At 37.1% G+C, this 20,130-nt stretch overlaps 1 protein-coding gene across 2 annotated transcripts in view; it reads left to right on the top strand.

The window, feature by feature from the left end:
* Window positions 1–20,130, top strand: part of Ror (tyrosine-protein kinase transmembrane receptor Ror) — a 344,042-nt gene that overhangs the window by 309,470 nt on the left and 14,442 nt on the right. The window lies entirely within an intron of this gene.

The following is a 20,130-nucleotide window of genomic DNA, read 5'->3' as shown; positions in this document are numbered from 1 at the left end:
TTTCAATTATTAGGGAAAAGCACTGATCAATCAGAGCAGGAGACGCGTGCGCAGACGCGAGAGTGACAGCTTCGGGTGACGCGTAGTTATCCAACGCGTGGTAATCCAACACGTAGTAATGCAATGCGTGGTAATTCTACGCTTAGTAATGCAACGTGTAGTAAACCAATGCGTAGTAATTCAGCGTGTAGTAATCCAACGCGTAGTAACCCAGCATGTGAATATCCAACGCGTAGTAACCCAGCGCGTGGATATTCAATGTGTAGTAGTACAACGCGTAGTAATACAACGCATGGTAATTCTACGCGTAGGAATCTAACGCTTGGAAATCTAACGCATAGTTAACTAACGCGTAATAATGCAACGCGTGGAAATTCTACGCGTAGTTATGCAACGTGTGGTAATCCAATGCGTAGTAATTCAACGCGTAGTAATCCAACGCGTAGTAACCCAGCGTGTGAATATGCACCGCGTAGTAATCCAGCGCGTGGATATTCAACGTGTAGTAATCCAACGCGTAATAATGCAACGCGTGGTAATTCTACGCGTACTAATGCAACGTATGGTAACCCAATGCGTAGTAATTCAATGCGTAGTAGTCTAACGCGTAGTAATCCAGCGTGTGAATATCCAACGCGTAGTAACCCAGCGCGTGGATATTCAACGCGTAGTAATCCAACGCGTAGTAACACAACGCGTGGTAATTCTACGCGTCGGAATCTAACACGTGGAAATCTAACGCGTAGTTAACTAACGCGTAGTAATGCCACGCGTGGTAATTCTACGCGTAGTAATGCAACGTGTGGTAATCCAATGCATAGTAATCCAATGCGTAGTAATTCAATGCGTAGTAATCCAACGCATAGTAACCCAGCGTGTGAATATCCAACGCGTAGTAATCCAGCGCGTGGATATTCAACGCGTAGTAATCCAACGCGTAGTAATACAACGCGTGGTAATTCTACGCATAGGAATCTAACGCGTGAAAATCTAACGCATAGTTAACCAACGCGTAATAATGCAACGCGTGATAATTCTACGCGTACTAATACAACGTGTGGTAATCTAACGCGTAGCAATCAGAGTGCGAGGATTGCGCGCGCACCCATTAGGCTCGAAGCTGCGCATGCGTACTCGCGCTCTGATTGCTCCGCGTTTTTCCTTAATAATTCAAAAACGAAGCTGCAAACCCCATTTCTGCAAAGGGAAATCTTATTCAGAATCACGTCAGCTACCCCCCATTGGACCTACATTAATTGTGAGACACCCTGTATATTAAATTTGTAATCCAAAACCCGATGGATTGCAACGTACAGTGGTTATATTTCGATCCATGAATAGAAGTATTCGATCAAAGCAAAAAAAACTAAACCGTAATTTCACGTAGACTGCAGATTCATTTACATCCATTCAGAGAGAAATTTTTTGAACGAAACTCTGATTGCAACAACTCGTCGTTGTACAGGCATCTGTTTCGTGTGCATTAAACGCACACGGAACACACAATACGCCCCCAGGCCGAAGGGGTTGCAAGGATAATTTCGGATAACCGCACTGGTAAAACCTGAACACCAGGGGCGTATCCATTGCCACGGGCCACTGGACGAATGAAATTCGAATGTAACTTAAATCTTAATAATATTCCGCCTTATCTTAATTAGTTTTCGCGATGCGATGTGCCGTGTTTTAATAGTGGCAGAGGGTGTTCGGTTATCTCCCATCGAAATTTATGTAACCGGTATTACGCTACTTTCGAACATTAATATCATTGATATCGTTCGTTTTCAAACATGTTCGAAATCTTAATTATTCGATCGGGAGATTCGAACCGATGAATTGTACAATTTAATTGTTACATGGTACGGGTTTTCAAGTTGAAGTAATCGTATCTTCAATTTACAAACTTAATTCGATAACAAATTTTTACATTTCTATATTTCAAATTTAAAAATTTCATCAAGGGAAAATTTTCACATTTCTGTATTTTAATTTTATATATTTTTTTAAAGCATATTTTCTCATTTCTATATTTTAATTTTCAATGTTTGTTCTGAAGCATATTTTCACATTTCTATATTTTAATTTTACCAATTTTTTTCAGAGGCATATTTTCACATTTTTATATTTTAATTTCACAAATTTTATTCAAAGATATATTTCCAAATTTCTATATTCTAAATTGTCAAATTTCTTCAAAGACAAATTTTCAAAACTATTAAAAGTTTAACAGTTTCAATATACCTTCAAATCAAACATAAATCCTCACACGAGTAAAATTGAAAAAGCACCAGTTTCAATACGTCTACATACTTCTACATCACGAATTAATATCCACACCTACCTTACCGTTACAAATTGTCGCCGTAACGAGACAAATTTTCCATACAAATAAAATCGGAAAGAGAGGAAAAATGAAATACAACAAACAAGGAAATAATCCATGCGTAGGAAGGCAACGAGTGGATCCAGCGAAGTTTGCTGATAAATTCGTTAACAAATTTCGAGGCGTATAATTAGAGACGGCTCGTCTGGCGTATCATTAAACCAAGATACCTCTCGTTAAGCACGTCCACGATGAAACTGAAGCTTCGAGCTTGGAGGCTTGCGCACCAGCTAACTTTCGCATAAAGTTGAAACCTTGCCCCGAGCGCAAAAGCGTCTTCGAGGCAGGCGTGACTGAGCTCGTCGATTCAAGATAAGCTCGATCTTTCTCGTTGCCCCGTGTTTAGAATTTGTGTTCGTCTTGATCGAACTGTACGCCGTGGGATATGAAATTTAAAACGTCTTCGACTTGAACAATAAGTTATGAAATAAGCGAATCGTTCAGGCTTCAACTGTCGCTTATATCCTGTAGTTCCTATACTGAAGTTTGTCGAACGTAGGAAGCGAAGAAAATGTTCAAACGTAAACACTAAAATAGTGGGACAAACTAATGTAAGAGTACAACCTTTTTTATTTTCGATTTTTTCTTATAAAACTTGTACTCATATATATATGACGTTTTCCTGAGTAAAATGACACCAAACACGACGTAATTCAGGAAATATTCACTTGTAATTTTAAGTATTTCATATCGCCATTTTGCTGTAATAATGGCGGGAAATGGACGAGTAATGACACGTCGGGTAACTTCGTTCCGCTTCGGTGCTGTTCGGATCACGTGACACTCGAAATCGTATAGCAAAGCAAACGATGTCCGAACCGAACGTAAACATAAAATAATGCAAGAATAAAACCTTTTTATTTTCGATTTTTGGTTATGAAACTTCTAACAACATATTTGTGATGTTTTTCTGATTGAAATGAGACCAAACACGAGGTAATTCGGAACATATTTACTTGTAATTTGAAATATTTCACTCACATCGAGGGTTTGTTATAAATGAATAAATGACACATCGGATAACTTCGTTTCTCTTCGACGCTATTCGGATAGTCACGTGATGCGACATCGATGCGTTCGGAATAAATGATAAAGGTTATAATAAATATTTGATCTTTTTCTTACGAAATTTTTATCAAAATTCATGAAAATTTATATCAAAAAATTGTTTAGATTTGCCATAATTCTGGGAACCAGTAATTTTTCGGACAAATCGAGTGCTAATTACGATAGGTTCCAAGATTCCAATGGTGTCTCAAGTGTTTAGGTGTGCAGCTAGGATAAATCAGGTGTGTAATTTCACACCGGTTGAGATGTAAGGGGGATGGCAAGCGTGGTTTGCGGTTAAAATCGAGTGCTTTCGCGAGTGCTCGTCGAACTCGACCGATGGAAAAGAGTTCTGCGGTCGTCTTTAAATCTCTAGCGAGACGCCGGCAACTTTCCTGGAACTCGGGAACAAGTCCTGACAGTTTCTCGACGGCTTGTTAACCGATATTGTAGGGCCAGTCACGCTGGAAGGCTTCCGAATTCAATCGAAAACAGTTCTCCCTTTGAGAACTTCGACTTCGTAAGTTTGAACGATACTGGACTTCGATATCATCCACCTTTTATACTTCTTTTGAAAGTGTTATACGTGTAGACGCGACTTGAGAGAAGTGGATAATAGTTTCAGAAGAACGCTGAGGTCAAGATAAAATGGCCATACTGGCAGAAGGAAGTCTAACCTTTTCAGTTATGAACTGCAAGTTGTATTATCAACGATAAAATATAAGTGCAATACAAACAAGCATGAACTAAATTTTTTAAATTAAATGCAATTATTAATGAATGTAAATATGAGATAAAAAGTGACAATTATAATTTTGTTAATCTTGTTAAAATTTTTAGAAATTCCTATAAATTATATGAATGTATTTTATTTATAAACTTATATTTCATGTAAATATATTTCACGCAATTTGTACTTGTAAAATGATCAAATGTATGAACAAAAATAAATTTAATACTGAAGCGCCTTGGTATATTTATTTCCATGTAAATTCAACGAAGCAAGTGATTCTAAATAAAATCGAACTAAGGATAGTGTTCGAAATGAAATGTAATATTACTGATTAAATTGCATACATTTCAAGAATGTATCCTGTCGATTAATGCAAGTCGTCGATAATCGAACGTGGTAAAGAATAATCACAGCAATGTTTCGATATTAGCCCATTAAGACGACCGGTTTTTCGTCTGGACTCGTTCGAGCGTATCGTGTTCGATCTATAATTTCGAGTTTCACTTTATAAATTGTATTGATAACAGGTTAACGTTACCCACTCGTTCAAGGTAATCTTTACTTGGATATCTTTCGTAAAAACAACGCGTGTTATTTTTTTGAAGGATATCGGTTTGTAATTGCGAATTGGAAGAAATAATCGATGGAATAATATATGTAGATGGCGGGAAAACTGTGTCGTTAACTTTTTTAATTTTAGTTTAATTTTAGTATATTTTCTTTTTTAATCCTATTATATTTTTTTATATTCTTTAATATTATTATTGTATATGTTGTAGATGTATGTGTTATTGTATATGTATGTTGTAGATTTATGTGTATTATTTATTTATTATTATATGTGAAAATTATATATTGTATTATAGGACTTGTAAATTATACAAAATATTTTAAATAAATGAAATTTAATAATTACAAAATTCTAAGTTTTTTAAGTTTTACAAATTCTAAATTTTTACATTTTTTATTCTTAAGGTACTATGTTCTCAAGGTTCTAATGTCCCTAGATACTAAATTTTCTGTATTCTATATTAAAAAATATAGACACTAGTTATGATTGCAGATTCTTTCAGATTTCCAAGTTCAGAAGTGTCAAATTAAATTTCCCAAATTCTCAAGATTCCAAAATACCTAGACACTACATTTTTAATGTTCTGAATTACTATCATCAAAATTTCTTATGATTCCATATTTTTAAAGTTCCAGGTTTTTAAATTTCCAATTTTTCAAATTCCCAAATTCCCAAATTCCCAAATTCCCAAATTCTCAAATTCTTAAATTCCCAATCTCTAATTTCTTAAGTTTCTAATTTTCAAAACTTAAAAATCCCTAAATTCTTAAATTCTTAAATTCCTAAAGTCCTAAATTCCTAGATTTCTAAATTTCCAAATTAACAAGTTCCCAAAATTGCAAATTCCTAACTTCTCAAATTTCTAATTTCTTAAGTTCCTAATTTTCTAAATTCAAAAATCCCTAAATCGCCAAATTTTCACAATGGCAAATTCCTAAATTCCTAGATTCCTAAATTTTCAAATTCCCAAGTTCCCAAAATTGCAAATTCCTAACTTCTCAAATTTCTAATTTCTTATGTTCCTAATTTTCTAAATTCAAAAATCCCTAAATCGCCAAATTTTCACAATGGCAAATTCCTAAATTCCTAGATTCCTAAATTTTCAAATTCCCAAGTTCCCAAAATTGCAAATTCCTAACTTCTCAAATTTCTAATTTCTTAAGTTCCTAATTTCCCAAATTCAGAAATCCCTAAATCGCCAAATTTTCACAATGGCAAATTTCTAAATTCCTAGATTCCTAAATTTTCAAATTACCAAGTTCCCAAAACTGCAAATTCCCAATCATCTCAAAGTCCCAGTCTCCCAAAATCCCAAAATTCCATCTGCTTTCAAAATCCAAAAATCCCCAAAATCTAAAGATCCCAAACTCCCAAAAATCTTCCAAGGTTCTCAAATTCCAAAATTCCAAGTTCCCAAAAACATTCCCCAAAATACCACTCGAACATAACCTCAAAACACCCTTTAGGAATAATCTAAATTATCCAACCCATAAATCTAAACAATTCGACTTCTAAATCCAAATGATATCTGATGCATCCAAGAGCTAACCCAACGCAAGGATTAATTGGAATTCGATCGAAACACGTGAAAAACGAAGGAAAGGAGCGAATCTCCAGAAGCTCCGCATTAGCACGCACCTCGGGTATCTGCAAGCGTATTAACCTAAAGTCAAAGGAAAAAAGGTGCAATAAAACGGGAGGAACGCTGGTTATCGTTCACCTGGGTCCACAGCTCGTTTCCTCGATTCGATCCTTTTTCTTTTCCAGCACGCTAGCAGGATTCTCCTGGCGAACGAGGTCCACCGATATAATTCCCCAGGTGTCGCTATCGGCCTATTCATTAGAAGGTCGCAACACACAGCACGCCACACACGCTACCTAACAGCTCTTCTTCCTTTTATCTTCTTCCTTTTTACAGTGTCGTGCCGTGGCGCCTACGGATTCCACCCTTCGATCGACCTTATCTCGACTCGTTTCTTCGTGTAACCACGACCACCACGTTTCTCGGGGTTCTTTTTTTCGTCCCTCTTCTCTTTTCCCCCGGTGGTCGTCTGCAGCGGGCTTTTTTTCGCGCCAACCAGTCAACAGCTAGCGCCGATAACCTGGCTAATTTTGCTTCGGTACCTCGCTTCTCTTTTGTTTGAACACTTTCTAGATTTAACAAGATTTTAGGTGTTTAAGTCACGGAATATTTGATCTTTTGTCGATAATTTTTAAGGTATTTTTTTTTATTTTATTGATTTTGGTTCATTCTTTTTTAGTAGGAAATTTTGGTTTGGATGAAATTTAGCTTATACTGTGATTAATAAGGGAAATAATGATGTATAGGGTTTATATTAATGATCATTTGAAAATGTGGAACAGAACCTCAAAATGAAATAAAGCATATCAATTTTTTACACAACTCTTTCAATCTTCCTTGCACCTTTTTCTTCCAATAATAAATATCTCCAATAATTATTGATCAGCTGCAACGAAACTTAGTGAGTTTATAGAGTGATCCATAAGGAAAATAATGATGTATATTATTTGTATCAATGATCACTTGAAGAGGAGAAACCTAACCTCAAACTGAAATGAACAATACCTATTTTTTACCCAAGTCATTCAATCTTCCTTGCACCTTTTTCTTCCAATAATAAATATCTCCAATAATTATTGATCAGCTGCAACGAAACTTAGTGAGTTTATAGAGTGACCCATAAGGAAAATAGTGGTATATATTATTTGTACCAGTGATCACTTGAAGAGGAGAAACCTAACCTCAAAGTTCAATAAATACTACTGCTTCCTCCTCCAAGACATTGAATCTCGAACTTTTCTAAATTTAAAAAATAATTACCAGGATCTACATTATACAATCCACACATAATTTATTGAGTTTATAGAGTGATTCATGAGGAAAATAATCATATATATCATTCGTAATCGATCGTCATTTGAAACCATAAAACCTAACCTCAAAACGAAACTCGTTTTACCAACTCGTCGAATAATCCTTTTCATTCAGCAAGGAATATCTCAAATCATTCTTGTTCAATTTGAATGAAACTTAGTATGTTTATACAGTGATGCATAATTAAAATAATGACATATTCATGAATATTAAAATTGTAAAAATTTTAAATATCAAATGGACATCTCCCAAAATATTCCGAACGAAAAAAGATATTAAAAGCTGAAATCATATGAAATCATATGAAATCATAAACTTTTATTAACAAAATATCGAGACAATATTTTACAAAATTCTTTTGTCAGTGGAAAGCTTTGTACTTTCCATTGAAAACATTTTGAAATTAAAAACATTTCAAATGAATTCGAAAGAGTAAAAAGAGGGTTGGAGTATCCTGTCAAATAGGAGAAGTGAATAAACCTCGGACAAACAGCGAAAATGAAGTTGCGCGAAACAATAAAAAGCAACAAACAGAAATATCCAATTTTTATACGTATTTTCATTTCAAACAATATTGGAGAAAAATATTAAATTTCCCTCTCCGTTTCAAAAGCATTGTATCCACACGAAACATTTTTCGGCCCGTGTAAATCGTATGCAGTCGATCGGTTCGCGATTTCGCCCGACTGCCGACGATATTTTCAACAAATTTGCAATTTACACAGTCCCCAGCGGGTCAGATACGCGTTATCGTGGACGTCGATCGCAATTTTTCGCGCACGTAAACCGGAAACGCGGCTACATAATCGTCCATAAACGCGGTATAGATTTCACGTGGCTCCAGACTGCTGGTCCCTCGCAAATCCCTCGGCTTAAGAGACTTAACAATTCGCGTTTCACGTAATCTCGCATGAATCTTCATCGTCTCCTATCTACGCCCGTTTTCTGTAAAGCTTCAACGGATGTTACTACCAACAACGCACAAACATCCTGGGGTGAAATCATCCTTCACCATTTTCCTTCGTCGATTCAAGAATTTCAAACTTTAACTCTTTGGGGTTAGGTTAAAAACTCTCTCACATACTTGGTGCAATTTTAATCCACGTTTTTAAGGAAAATAATTGAAACCTTTTTATATTTTTTTAGGTTAGCAAAAAATTCTGTGCAACTTGGGTTTTTATTTTGTTTACAAACTTGTGCTTCAAGGAGTTCTAAGATTTTATGTTAGATTGTGTTCAGATAGACGAAGTTTAATTTTTTTAGTATTCATGTAGGTTAAGTTAAGAAAAACGAAGTTAAATTTTTTTAGTAATTATGTAGGTTATGTTAAGACAGATGAAGTTTAATTTTTTAGTATTCATGTAGGTTAAGTTAAGATAGACGAAGTTAAATTTTTTTAGTATTTATGTAGGTTAATTAAGTTAAATACAATTTTTTAGTATTTATATAGGTTAAGTGATAATAAATTTTCCTATTTTAAATATTTAAACGTAATTAATTTAATTTGATTTCAATTAAGGTAGCAAAAATTTCAGACTTGACTATTTATTTACTTAAACTAGTAAAAGTTTCCAAATACTGAATATTTAAGGGTTAATGAGTTCCCACTGAATCAATAAAAATTTCAAATTATATAAAAAGTTAGGTTATCTCAAACTAAAATATCAAAAATAAAAAATCTGAAGAATTTGTAAGTAAATAATTAACTTAGTAAATGTATCATATTTCGAGTATTTAAAAATAAATAACTAAATTTACATTAAATTAATGCAGCAAGAAGTTGAAAAAATTAAATACCTCCATTTTCAATATTAATCAACAGATTTAATTTTGAAATATTCGCCATCTTGAATTTTTGAAATAGTACAATCTGTCTCTTAATTATTTATCAATATTTGTGTGTAAGTCTGCCATCGTTAAACGCGTTAAAAGTCTAAACAACATACGAAAATATTAGTCTTACTCGGCCATGCAGATGTACACGCCATGATTTCATATGTATCATGGTGTCGCGTTAAGCTACAGGTATCTCGTGCGAGACAGAATTCCCCAGGGGGTACTTTAACAAATTATACGTGGACTTTGATGGTGTCTCCCTGGAGAGTGTACACTGCTGGTTAAAAGTTTCCGACCACCCAAGTTACTATAAAAAACTATACCTCGCTAAAACCTCATCCATCAAATATCACAAATTGCCATAAAAAAAATACACGATATCAAAAATTTCCTTACTACTTCATTACTTTCAAAAATTCCTTAACATCAACTTATTTATTTTTCTTTTACAAATTTTTATAAAATTATTTACAAACAATTTGATGTTTTTTGATGGAGTCAAACTAAAACTTCTTTATATCAAAGGTTAAACTTCGTCACATCAAACGTTTAATATTAAAAGGACTGAAGCAGAGCATGAAAATTTCTATCATATAAAAAAATTGGACAAAGTTGAGACCAGTGCGGACATCAAAGATTCGAATATGAGAGAAAATGGTTGGAAGATAAAAAAAGGGACACGTCTCGTCCACGTTTCAGAGTGCCAACACGGTGGTCGATTAATAGCGCAATTAAAGGCCGATGTCCGGGAAAGGCACACGTTTTGGGATCGTTATTGACGGGACTCGACGAGATTCCATTTCGTTTCAATAATTCGCGCGCACGCGGTGACATGGGCGTTAATAAAACGGGAGTTAAAGTGCAGCCCCGTTCATTGTAAATACGTGGGTACCGAACTACCCTCCTCCTACAACCCCCTGTACGCCCACCTAATAGCATTACAGTTTATTTCGTGCTTCGATAACGAATACGCATAAATAGCATTCGATATCGGACGCTAGCTGCCTCCAAATGATAATAATAAGCCGATGAAACGATTCGAAAATGGTGAAGGACAAAAATTTGTTGACTTCAATTTGGGGATCGAAACATTAAATTTTACGGTTATCGATGAACGGTCGGAGTAAAAACTGAGGATGCGAAGTATTGGATGAGGATTTAGTGACTGAACATTTTCGTATTTTGTAAATTTAATCGATGGAACAGGTTATAAAAATGTATTTGAACAGTTTGACCATATGCTCTTTTTCAATGTGCTGGCGATATTTAAAAATACAATACAAATCAGTTGAATGTTACCTCTTTGACCAGCTACCTCGGACTTCAAATACGACAAATATTACGGAAATTTTTAATACAATTCAATTTGAAGTTTACTTGCTATTTGCATAGTCGAGATCTCTGAATACAAAATTAACATAATATTTTAACTTTCATTATCTATACGAATATTGTAGCTGTGAGTAGTTGATTCTAACTGATGCACACTCAACTTACAGGATTTCAAATTAGTATTTTAAGCAAGTATTTTGAGCAAGGTCAGGATTTGCAAACAATGATAAATAAGAACAAAGAAGATATTTGTGCAGAGTATAATAATTTGTCCGCCTATGGACGATAAAATTCGAATGTATTGATCGCGCGAATAATTGGAGCGGAAGGGTTAACCGGAAGATGCAACACGATCATCGTCCATCACCGGTCCCTGGGATTCGCGCAGAAGGCCGTAATGCATGGCACGTAACGCGTAACAAAATTCACAGGCGTCCCGTTTCGAAATTCGAAAGCGGTTAATACCGTGGCATGGCCACCACGTAGCAGACTCGCGCTCCATTAGAAGCCACCTCTTTAGATCGTTGCCAGCGATCGTGAAACTGATGGGGCGGCTGGGACCCGGCAAAACGGATAAATTGGAATGGCGCGTGTGGCCAGCTTTGTATCGACATTTTGGATAATCCTGGGGCCACCCGGCCGCGCGTACGTGAAATGCTCTTCTGTGTAAACTATGCATTGCACAGCGACCGTGTATTTATTAAACATGACCGGCTACGAGTGTGGCATTTCGTGCCAAACGGTATGGTTAGGTTAGAAACAATGGGGTGGGAGTTTAATATGTCGGGATAAATGTTGCGGTGGCGATATCTTATGAGTCGCAGTCATTGGGTCATCGATTTTCGGGAAACTTTCTGGCAAAAATAGGTTCACGTGTTTCATCGTTTTTGGCAACAGTAAGCCTAGATTTACGGATGTTTAACCCTTGTTGAATTATTTGTCGGGCGGAACTATCTACCAGGTGTAGCTATACATCTTATCGAATTGCTATACTAGCTATACATCCTTCAAATTGTGCTCTGCCAAATTGCTCACATTTTGAGAAACCAGTCATTCCACCATTTTACATTGTATACTTTTACATTATACCAAAAGACCCTAAGGTGTAACTAATAATCCTTAACTCTTATTTTTTAAGAAAACAATTTAAATTTGAGAAGAAGAAATATTCAAAGTACCATAGGTAGCTATATATTTGATCTGCCCTTCAAATTGTGCCCTCCCAAATTGTTCACATTGCGAGAGAAACCAGTCATCCGCCATTTTTCGACATCTTAACTGTTGAAGTGTTCCTGCAAACGTGAGCCATTGATGAAAACAAGTGGTACAAAAGGGCCAAGTCTGGTGAGTATGGCGGGTGGGGCAAGAGTACCAACCAAGTGCAGAAATTGTGCCTTTAACCGTTTTCCGTGTGTGATGCGGCGTCGCGTTGCAAAATCACTTTTCCGTGTCTTTTAGCCCAATCTGGACGCTTTTCGATCAATGCAAGGTTCAAACTGATTATTTGTTGACGGTAGCGATCGGTATTAACTGTTTTCACGTGGTTTCAGCTCATGATTACACCTTGTTTGGACTTGTATTTTAGAAAGTTCGTAAATTGTGAACATTGTAAAATTCACACGTGCAACCCAGGACGAAGACTTATTGTAGTTAGGAATAATTTATTAGCTTAGGAAAAACATCGCTTAAAAACTAAATGGTTTTAGTGGGCCATAAATTTGGCCATCTGTACTTAGTCAGGATGGGTCATGGGGTGCTCGGCTTCAGGGTGAAGTGTTTGGGACTTTCTAGCCGCGCCACTTATGCTGTATCTGAGGGACCAGAGGCGTGGATTTTTTAACGAATCGCGGAAAAGATGACCGCCCTTTTGCTGAACAGGAACGCAAGAAATCACCCAATCACAGAAGTCGCCCCCATTGACAGCCCTCCTAAAAGTTAATAAAAGGACAGAATATTTCGGAATATCTCAGAATCGTTAAGAATCGGACAGAACAATTTAAGAACCTTGTTAACCACGTCGCGCGGACTCGTGACAGAATATCGGACACAGGCGTACTCCTGTCATTCACAATTTTTTATGAGCGAACTCTCGAACAATTTATAGTTGTTAATTTATTGAAACTTGGTTGTAATTTTACAAGTTTTTAGTTTTAAATTAAAGAACTTTTACACAGTGCATCTCGATATTTACTTAAAATTTCCGGGTGCACAAACACACCTGATCCCACCAAATAGCTTTGTCTTCCGAAGTGATTCTTGCGATCGATGATGGTTGTGTCCACTTTTTGCGTTTTAGGTACCAAAGTAGAACCATGTGTATTGCGTTAGGACGGTCATCGTAAGTTTCCACAAGAAGGCTTACATTCGCTTTCTTTTGATCGAACATGAAAACGCGCTGCAACTGCTATTTGGTTCGAAACTAGATATACCACAAAAATATGAGTAATTCGAAATTGTCTGAATATTGGTGTTTTGAAAGGTATTGTGATAGCAAGAAAATGACGTGAGTTTAGACTGTGCAATCCTGCGTAGAAATTAAGAATTACCAGTAAATCTGATAAGGTCCCATGACAAGATGGCCGACTTCATGATCTACGCTACTCTGTTCTCAATATTTTTATATCTCGTTACTTTCTTCTCAGTATTCCTGTATTTTACTGCTGTTCTATAGTCTGAAGTTTCAAAATATCCAAATTCCAAGGTTCTAATGACTCAAAGTCCCCATCTTGTTTGAATGACAAATGGCTGACTTAAGAATCAATCGGTATACCTCGTACGTCTGTTGCAGTATCAAACGAATGAAGGAATTCAAAATGTTATGTCTCTCATAAAATAATTTGTGATCCTTGACTATTCAAATCAGAACTGCAAACCTCACATTTAATCGTATTGAAAATTCGAATAAAATTGATCACTGAACCATATACGTATCACGAGTAAAAGTACTCTAAGGACACCACTTATATTTAAATTGAAACTAAAATATAAAAAACATAATACAAGCTTATACAATGATTAATCTCCATTAACATTAATATTGTAACAAAAACTTCTTAATAATTTCCACAATTTTAAATAAGAAATCTATCATTTTGACAAGCTCCATAACTCTAGCCTTAATGTTCAATTTTTCTAACTTACGGCAATATAACGACACTCTACTATATCTACTCGCACTCTTCATTCACATCCCATTTTCTAAATCTAATCTCCCACAAACATCCGAGCATTTCATCTTCACTCGACATAATAGAATGTTTTCAGGCTCCATATTTATTGCATACTCCATTTAACTTTCCACTTGTTCCCCGGACTTATTCGCCTGCCAACAGTAACAGACATGCTAAGTACACCTCTGTTTTATTAAACCCCTTTGATCCCGATAAAGCAATAAAATCCTGAACGATCGGTGCTCGAGAAACAAAGCGAAGGAAGAAACGCGGATCCAGATTGCCGGTACTCGAATGTCGGAGTACCAGGATTCTCTTTTTGCGCCGCTTACAAGCGGTTCCGGCGATATTTAGGATCGGAGTACGCTTATGTACGAGGCCGGCTACCATTTATCTCGTTGCATTCTCTTCCCGCCATAGTACACGCCCGTGTTCGTACACCTATACCTGCTTTTCACGGCGAAACGATCGGATCTGCACACTGAACCAGTGGCTCTCACAAAGTTTCGACACTTTAATAGAAAACCGTTTCAACGTAGACATTTCGAGTTTCCGCGCGCGACTACCGACAGTGTGCGTAACTTCACGGGAAATTGCGATCTTTGAGATAGATTCCTGGTTTATATCTTTTTATGGACAGGAACGTTTGTTGCCACGAAATTGAAGCGGGACGAGAAAATTTTTGTTTCAACAATAAACTTTTAATTGTGGGCATGTTTCAGTGCTAAAATAACGTTTTGGGAACTGAAAAATTTTCTGTATTCTACTTTTTTACTATTTTTGTATTCTATTCTATTATTTTACTATTATACTATTTTATTGTTTTATTATTTTATTATTTTAAAATTTTACTCACATCCCTACTTACATATTATATTTAACCAAACAGTATTTTAAAACTTACCTCAAAATTAAGTTCAGTCGGACTTAAGCACCGAGAATTTATCCTTGAAAAATTAAACATAAAAAAAATGTTAAGAGTATTAAAAAATTGTCTGAACAAGTTCGTAAATAACTGAGGAACAGTTCGCAACGACAAGATGATTAACACCATATTTTTGTCGACCATTACATCTGTAGGTGAATTCTAATCGAGAACATTCGCATTCTTTCAGCCGGGTTAACCGTACACTCGTGCTGTCCCATAATTCCATGCTAATTCCTGTCACGACGCAGTTGCTCAATTTCGTTAATTTATTGTTGCACGCGGCGGCTGTTTAAACGGTGATTTAATTTCATTTAATAACACGGAACGAAATTACCGTGATTTATCGCGGGAACAATATACGCGGAATTCGCGGGCCAAGCCGCGGAAACGGCAGTGTGTTCGTGTCGTATTTTAACGATACGTGCGCATTGAAAACACCTGGATATTCGTTCGAAAAATGGCTAAATAAAAAGAGAAGGATATTGCGGTGGAAAAACGAAAAAAGAACACGGTCACCGAGGAAATTTAATTACACGCCGCGCACGGATGCTAACAGACAATTATGTCGTATTTTGAAACGGGTATCTCTTTTTTGTTTATTCCCCGTCGATTTTTATTAATAACGAGCTCGATTGAATCTTTCATATTGTAAAACAACGACGTAATTACTTTTTCGTCATTTAAAAATCTGTTTGTGTTCCTATATTTTTGTGAGGACTGTGTGTACACTCGTTAATTGCAAATAATAATTACGACAAAATTAATATATTAAAGTTATTATATTTTATTTCATTGTATTTATTGCGTGAAGTTTACTGCGCATGTTTACTACGCATAGTTGTCTACTGCGCATGTTTACTACGCTAGTTTGTCTACTGCGCTTGCGTTTATTGCGCTCGGTTGTCTACTGCGCATGTTTACTGCGCTCGGTTGTCAACTATGCATGCGTTTACTGTTCAAGATCACAGTCAAGATCACAGTACATTTTTCGTACTTATAAAAACTACAACAAACTTATGACCTCGAAAACAGTGATTTAGTGAATTAAAAGAAAAATAAATAATAAAAAAATTACATTCAAATCCCAATTTATGAATCGCAGTACCAAACTAAAAAGTAATTAAGTGTCAAAGCATTAACCGTGTCGCGATCTCAGCCGGTTCTCTGTTAAAAAAAGCGACCGCAAATTAAATCATGAAAGAGACCGATTATCGAAACTTTTCCGCTCGATGGTCCGTCAATGAAGGCACCGTAAAGTTCATGGGTCTGGCCCTGAGACACGCTTTATGGGTGTACGATAAATCTTCGATTTTACACGACTTATGGTAATCGAGTACGCTCGACGTCCAAGGGTGTCGAAGCCGCTATAAATTCCACGGGAATTATGGCGCCACTAAAGGAGGCAATTTCCACGGGAACCGCTCGGCTGCAGCCAGGATAATCCGGGAAAAAGATCAGCACGAGGATTATTAGCCTGCGGCCTTCGTAGAAGTGTTTCCAATTAATGGCGGGAGAATTATGATCGTCTTCTGACGGGCCGTTTCGCTACCGATAGATTCAAACTTTTATGCCTTCAATTTCTCTGTTATGTTTGAGTATCCTCGCATACTTGCGTCTTTATACTAAACGTTAAGTATTTAAGTGGTTTCCGCAAGAGCTCTTTGTTGGCGAAGAAATTCCTCTAATTGATTCGTTAAGCTGTGGTTTTCATGCTCAAAGAAATATTGTACATTTATTTTCATATATTAAACTACTACGTGGTGAATTATCATATGTTAAATATAAATGTATTGTTAGATTAGGGCATATTATATTTGACGTGCTTTGAATTTGACGTACGTTGAGTTTGACGTGCGTTGAGTTTGACGTGCGTTGAGTTTGACGTGCGTTGTATTTGACGTGCGTTGTATTCAACGTACGTTGTATTTGACGCACGTTATAAGCGACGAGCATTGTAGATGATACGCGTCGTATTTAATGTATATTAGAAATGGTGTGCGTTATATTTGATTCGCATTATAATTGATGTGCGTCGTATTTAACGTACGTTATAGTCGACGCACATCAAGTACATTTTACTTACTGAATCACTTACTTATAGTATATCTTCCACAAACTACATTTGCTTTGTACCGTATTCGCCTCACAACACGTTCAACGCGCGTTCTACTTGACGTGTATCACACTTGACGCGCGTTCAATTTGACGCACGTTACATTTAACGCGCGTTAAACTCAACGCACGTCAAATTTATCAACCGTCATAATTTTTCCGAACTCTTTTACATTTTCTATAGAGCGTCAGTGAATCTCGTCCACTTTTTTATCCAGGATTTTTGGATTTTCAATTATCCCAAACGTCGATGACATGTCGCAGTTGCGGTTTGGCGAACAAAATTGACCAGACCCGCGTTTAAATGCTTTTGTGATCATAGTACATTTTACCCGTCCAACGAATTCACAGTTTGACGACTTTATTTCCCTTCTGACAACCAATCCCCCGTTTATGTCGTTTGTTTCGACTGTTCACTGGAAACGAGCTGCGAACGAGTGATAAGAACTGACAGTCTCGACCCGTGGCCTGTGTTTTATTAAATCGCACAGTTTTATTGGACAGAATCGATTACATCGATCGACCCGACCGGTTCGGTCTTCACCTGTAATTTTATGTTTGACCGTTCTGACGGTCTGTTGATCTTTGGGTCTATGATTAGATTCGCCCGCTACGCACGGAATTTAATTAGCCCTCTCTTGCTCGTATGTTAATTAGCTGTCGATGGCGAATGAGGAACTAATGTATTCAGAAATAATATTTTTTTTCTGTCTGGCAGGTAAGAGTTTTTAATGCCTGTCTGCTTCGCCCTGGTCCTTTCATTAATTTGACTGCCTTTATCGGAATTCTGTTTTAAACAGGCACAATAATTAAATATTAATTATCAGGAGTTTTCGTAATGAATGTTGATCTTTGGTCGCAGACTTTGTACAAAGGTTGTTCTATTGCATTGTTATGCTTAATATGCATTGATTGTACTATGTGTGGTTATGTTTCACGTATATAATACTCTGGGTGGTAATACTACATACAGATATTAATAGGTATATATACACGTGAGAGACTACTATACTTTGTGATACTGTGTGCAATACGCATGATAATACCATGTGTTGGTAGCACTATGTGTGGTACTAGTACGCATATGAGTATACGAAGCACAGGAAGTAATATGCGTGGTAATATTATGTGTAGGTAGTACTACGCGAGGTTACACTATGCGTGGTACACATCAACTTAACACTACAACTCGTGGTAATCACCACGTGACTAGTACTAAGCATCAGTAACTCTAGAAGACCGTAGTACTACGCGTGGTGATACTACATATGAGAAATGCTGCGCGTGGTAATACTGCGCATGAACGATACTGCGCGTGGTAATACTGCGCATGAACGATACTGCGCGTAGTAATACCCACGTGACTACTATTGCGCACAGTAGTGCTACGAGACCGTAGTACTACGCGTGATACTACTACATGTGGGGAATACCGCGCGTGGTAATATCCACGTGACTACTACTGCGCACAGAAGTGCGCAGGCGACCGTAGTACTACGCGTGGTAGTACTTCACGCTAATAGTACTACGCGTGGTAGTACTTCACGTAGACATTACTACGCGTGGTAGTACTTCGCGCAGATAGTACTACGCGTGGTAGTACTTCACGTAGATAATCCTACGCGTGGCAGTACTTCACGCAGATAGTACTACGCGTGGTAGTACTTCACGCAGATAGTACTACGCGTGGTAGTACTTCACGCAGATAGTACTACGCGTGGTAGTACTTCACGCAGATAGCACTACGCGTGGTAGTACTTCACGCTAATAGTACTACGCGTGGTAGTATTTCACGTAGATTGTACTACGCGTGGTAGTACTTCACGCAGATAGTACTACGCGTGGTAGTACTTCATGCAGATAGTACTACGCGTGGTAGTACTTCACGCAGATAGCACTACGCGTGGTAGTACTTCACGCAGATAGTACTACGCGTGGTAGTACTTCACGTAGACAGTATTACGCGTGGTAGTACTTCGCGCAGATAGTATTACGCGTGGTAGTACTTCACGCAGATAGTACTACGCGTGGTAGTACTTCACGTAGACAGTATTACGCGTGGTAATACTTCACGCTAATAGTACTACGCGTGGTAGTACTTCACGTAGACATTACTACGCGTGGTAATGCCGTATATAAGTTTTAGCAAGCGTGGTAGTGCTACACACAAATATTACTGAGCGTGGTAATACTTCACGTAGATGTTACTAAAAGTAGTAATGCCTCACACAAATTTTACCACGCGTGGTAATACTACATATGCATAATACCACACCTATTAATATCCATGAGACTAGTACTGTTCCCAATGATACTGCAAGACCGTAGTACTACGCGTGGTAATGTCTCACACAAATTTTACCACGCGTGATAACACTACATATGTATAATACCACACCTATTAATACCTATGAGACCAGTACTGTTCCCAATGATACTGCAAGACCGTAGTACTACGCGTGGTAATGCCTCACACAAATTTTACCACGAATGCTAACACTACATATGCATAATACCACACCTATTAATACCCATAAAACCAGTACCGTTCCATGTCTCGAAACCGTAGTACTACGCGTGATAATACCACATGACAGAAACACTACGCAGTACCTCACGCAGATATTACCACACATGATTCAACTTCACACAGATAATTCTACGTTTATACTACATGTAATAACCCTGTAGTAAATAATACTTCGCACAGTAATACACCTCGTGATTATTATGTATGGCAATACTATTCAACGTAATTACTACGCATAATAATACGACGTAATTACTACGCGTGGCGATACAACGCGTGGTAATAATACACGTACCAACAGAACGGTAGAAAGTTCGCGTATAATAATTTTCTAGGACGATGGAGGACGACGATACGCGTTGATACATTATGCTATTACGTTTCATTGCCTGACATTAGACGAGATTACGGTTGCATCCCTTGATATTACACGGGGGGACGGTGACTTAATGGCTTATTTCATCATCGTGCCGCTAGAATATATTTCTTTTTTCTTCCGCGAACCTTTTTCCGAGGATCCGCGGTATCTTTAACGCGCCGTGTAATTTGTACCCTCGTAAACGGGTCGGTGAGAATTGCGGGAGACCCAGAT

The sequence above is a fragment of the Megachile rotundata genome, chromosome 15 (genome assembly GCF_050947335.1).
Source record: "Megachile rotundata isolate GNS110a chromosome 15, iyMegRotu1, whole genome shotgun sequence".
Classification (NCBI taxonomy): domain Eukaryota; kingdom Metazoa; phylum Arthropoda; class Insecta; order Hymenoptera; family Megachilidae; genus Megachile; species Megachile rotundata.
This window is presented reverse-complemented; position numbering and strand designations above follow the sequence as displayed.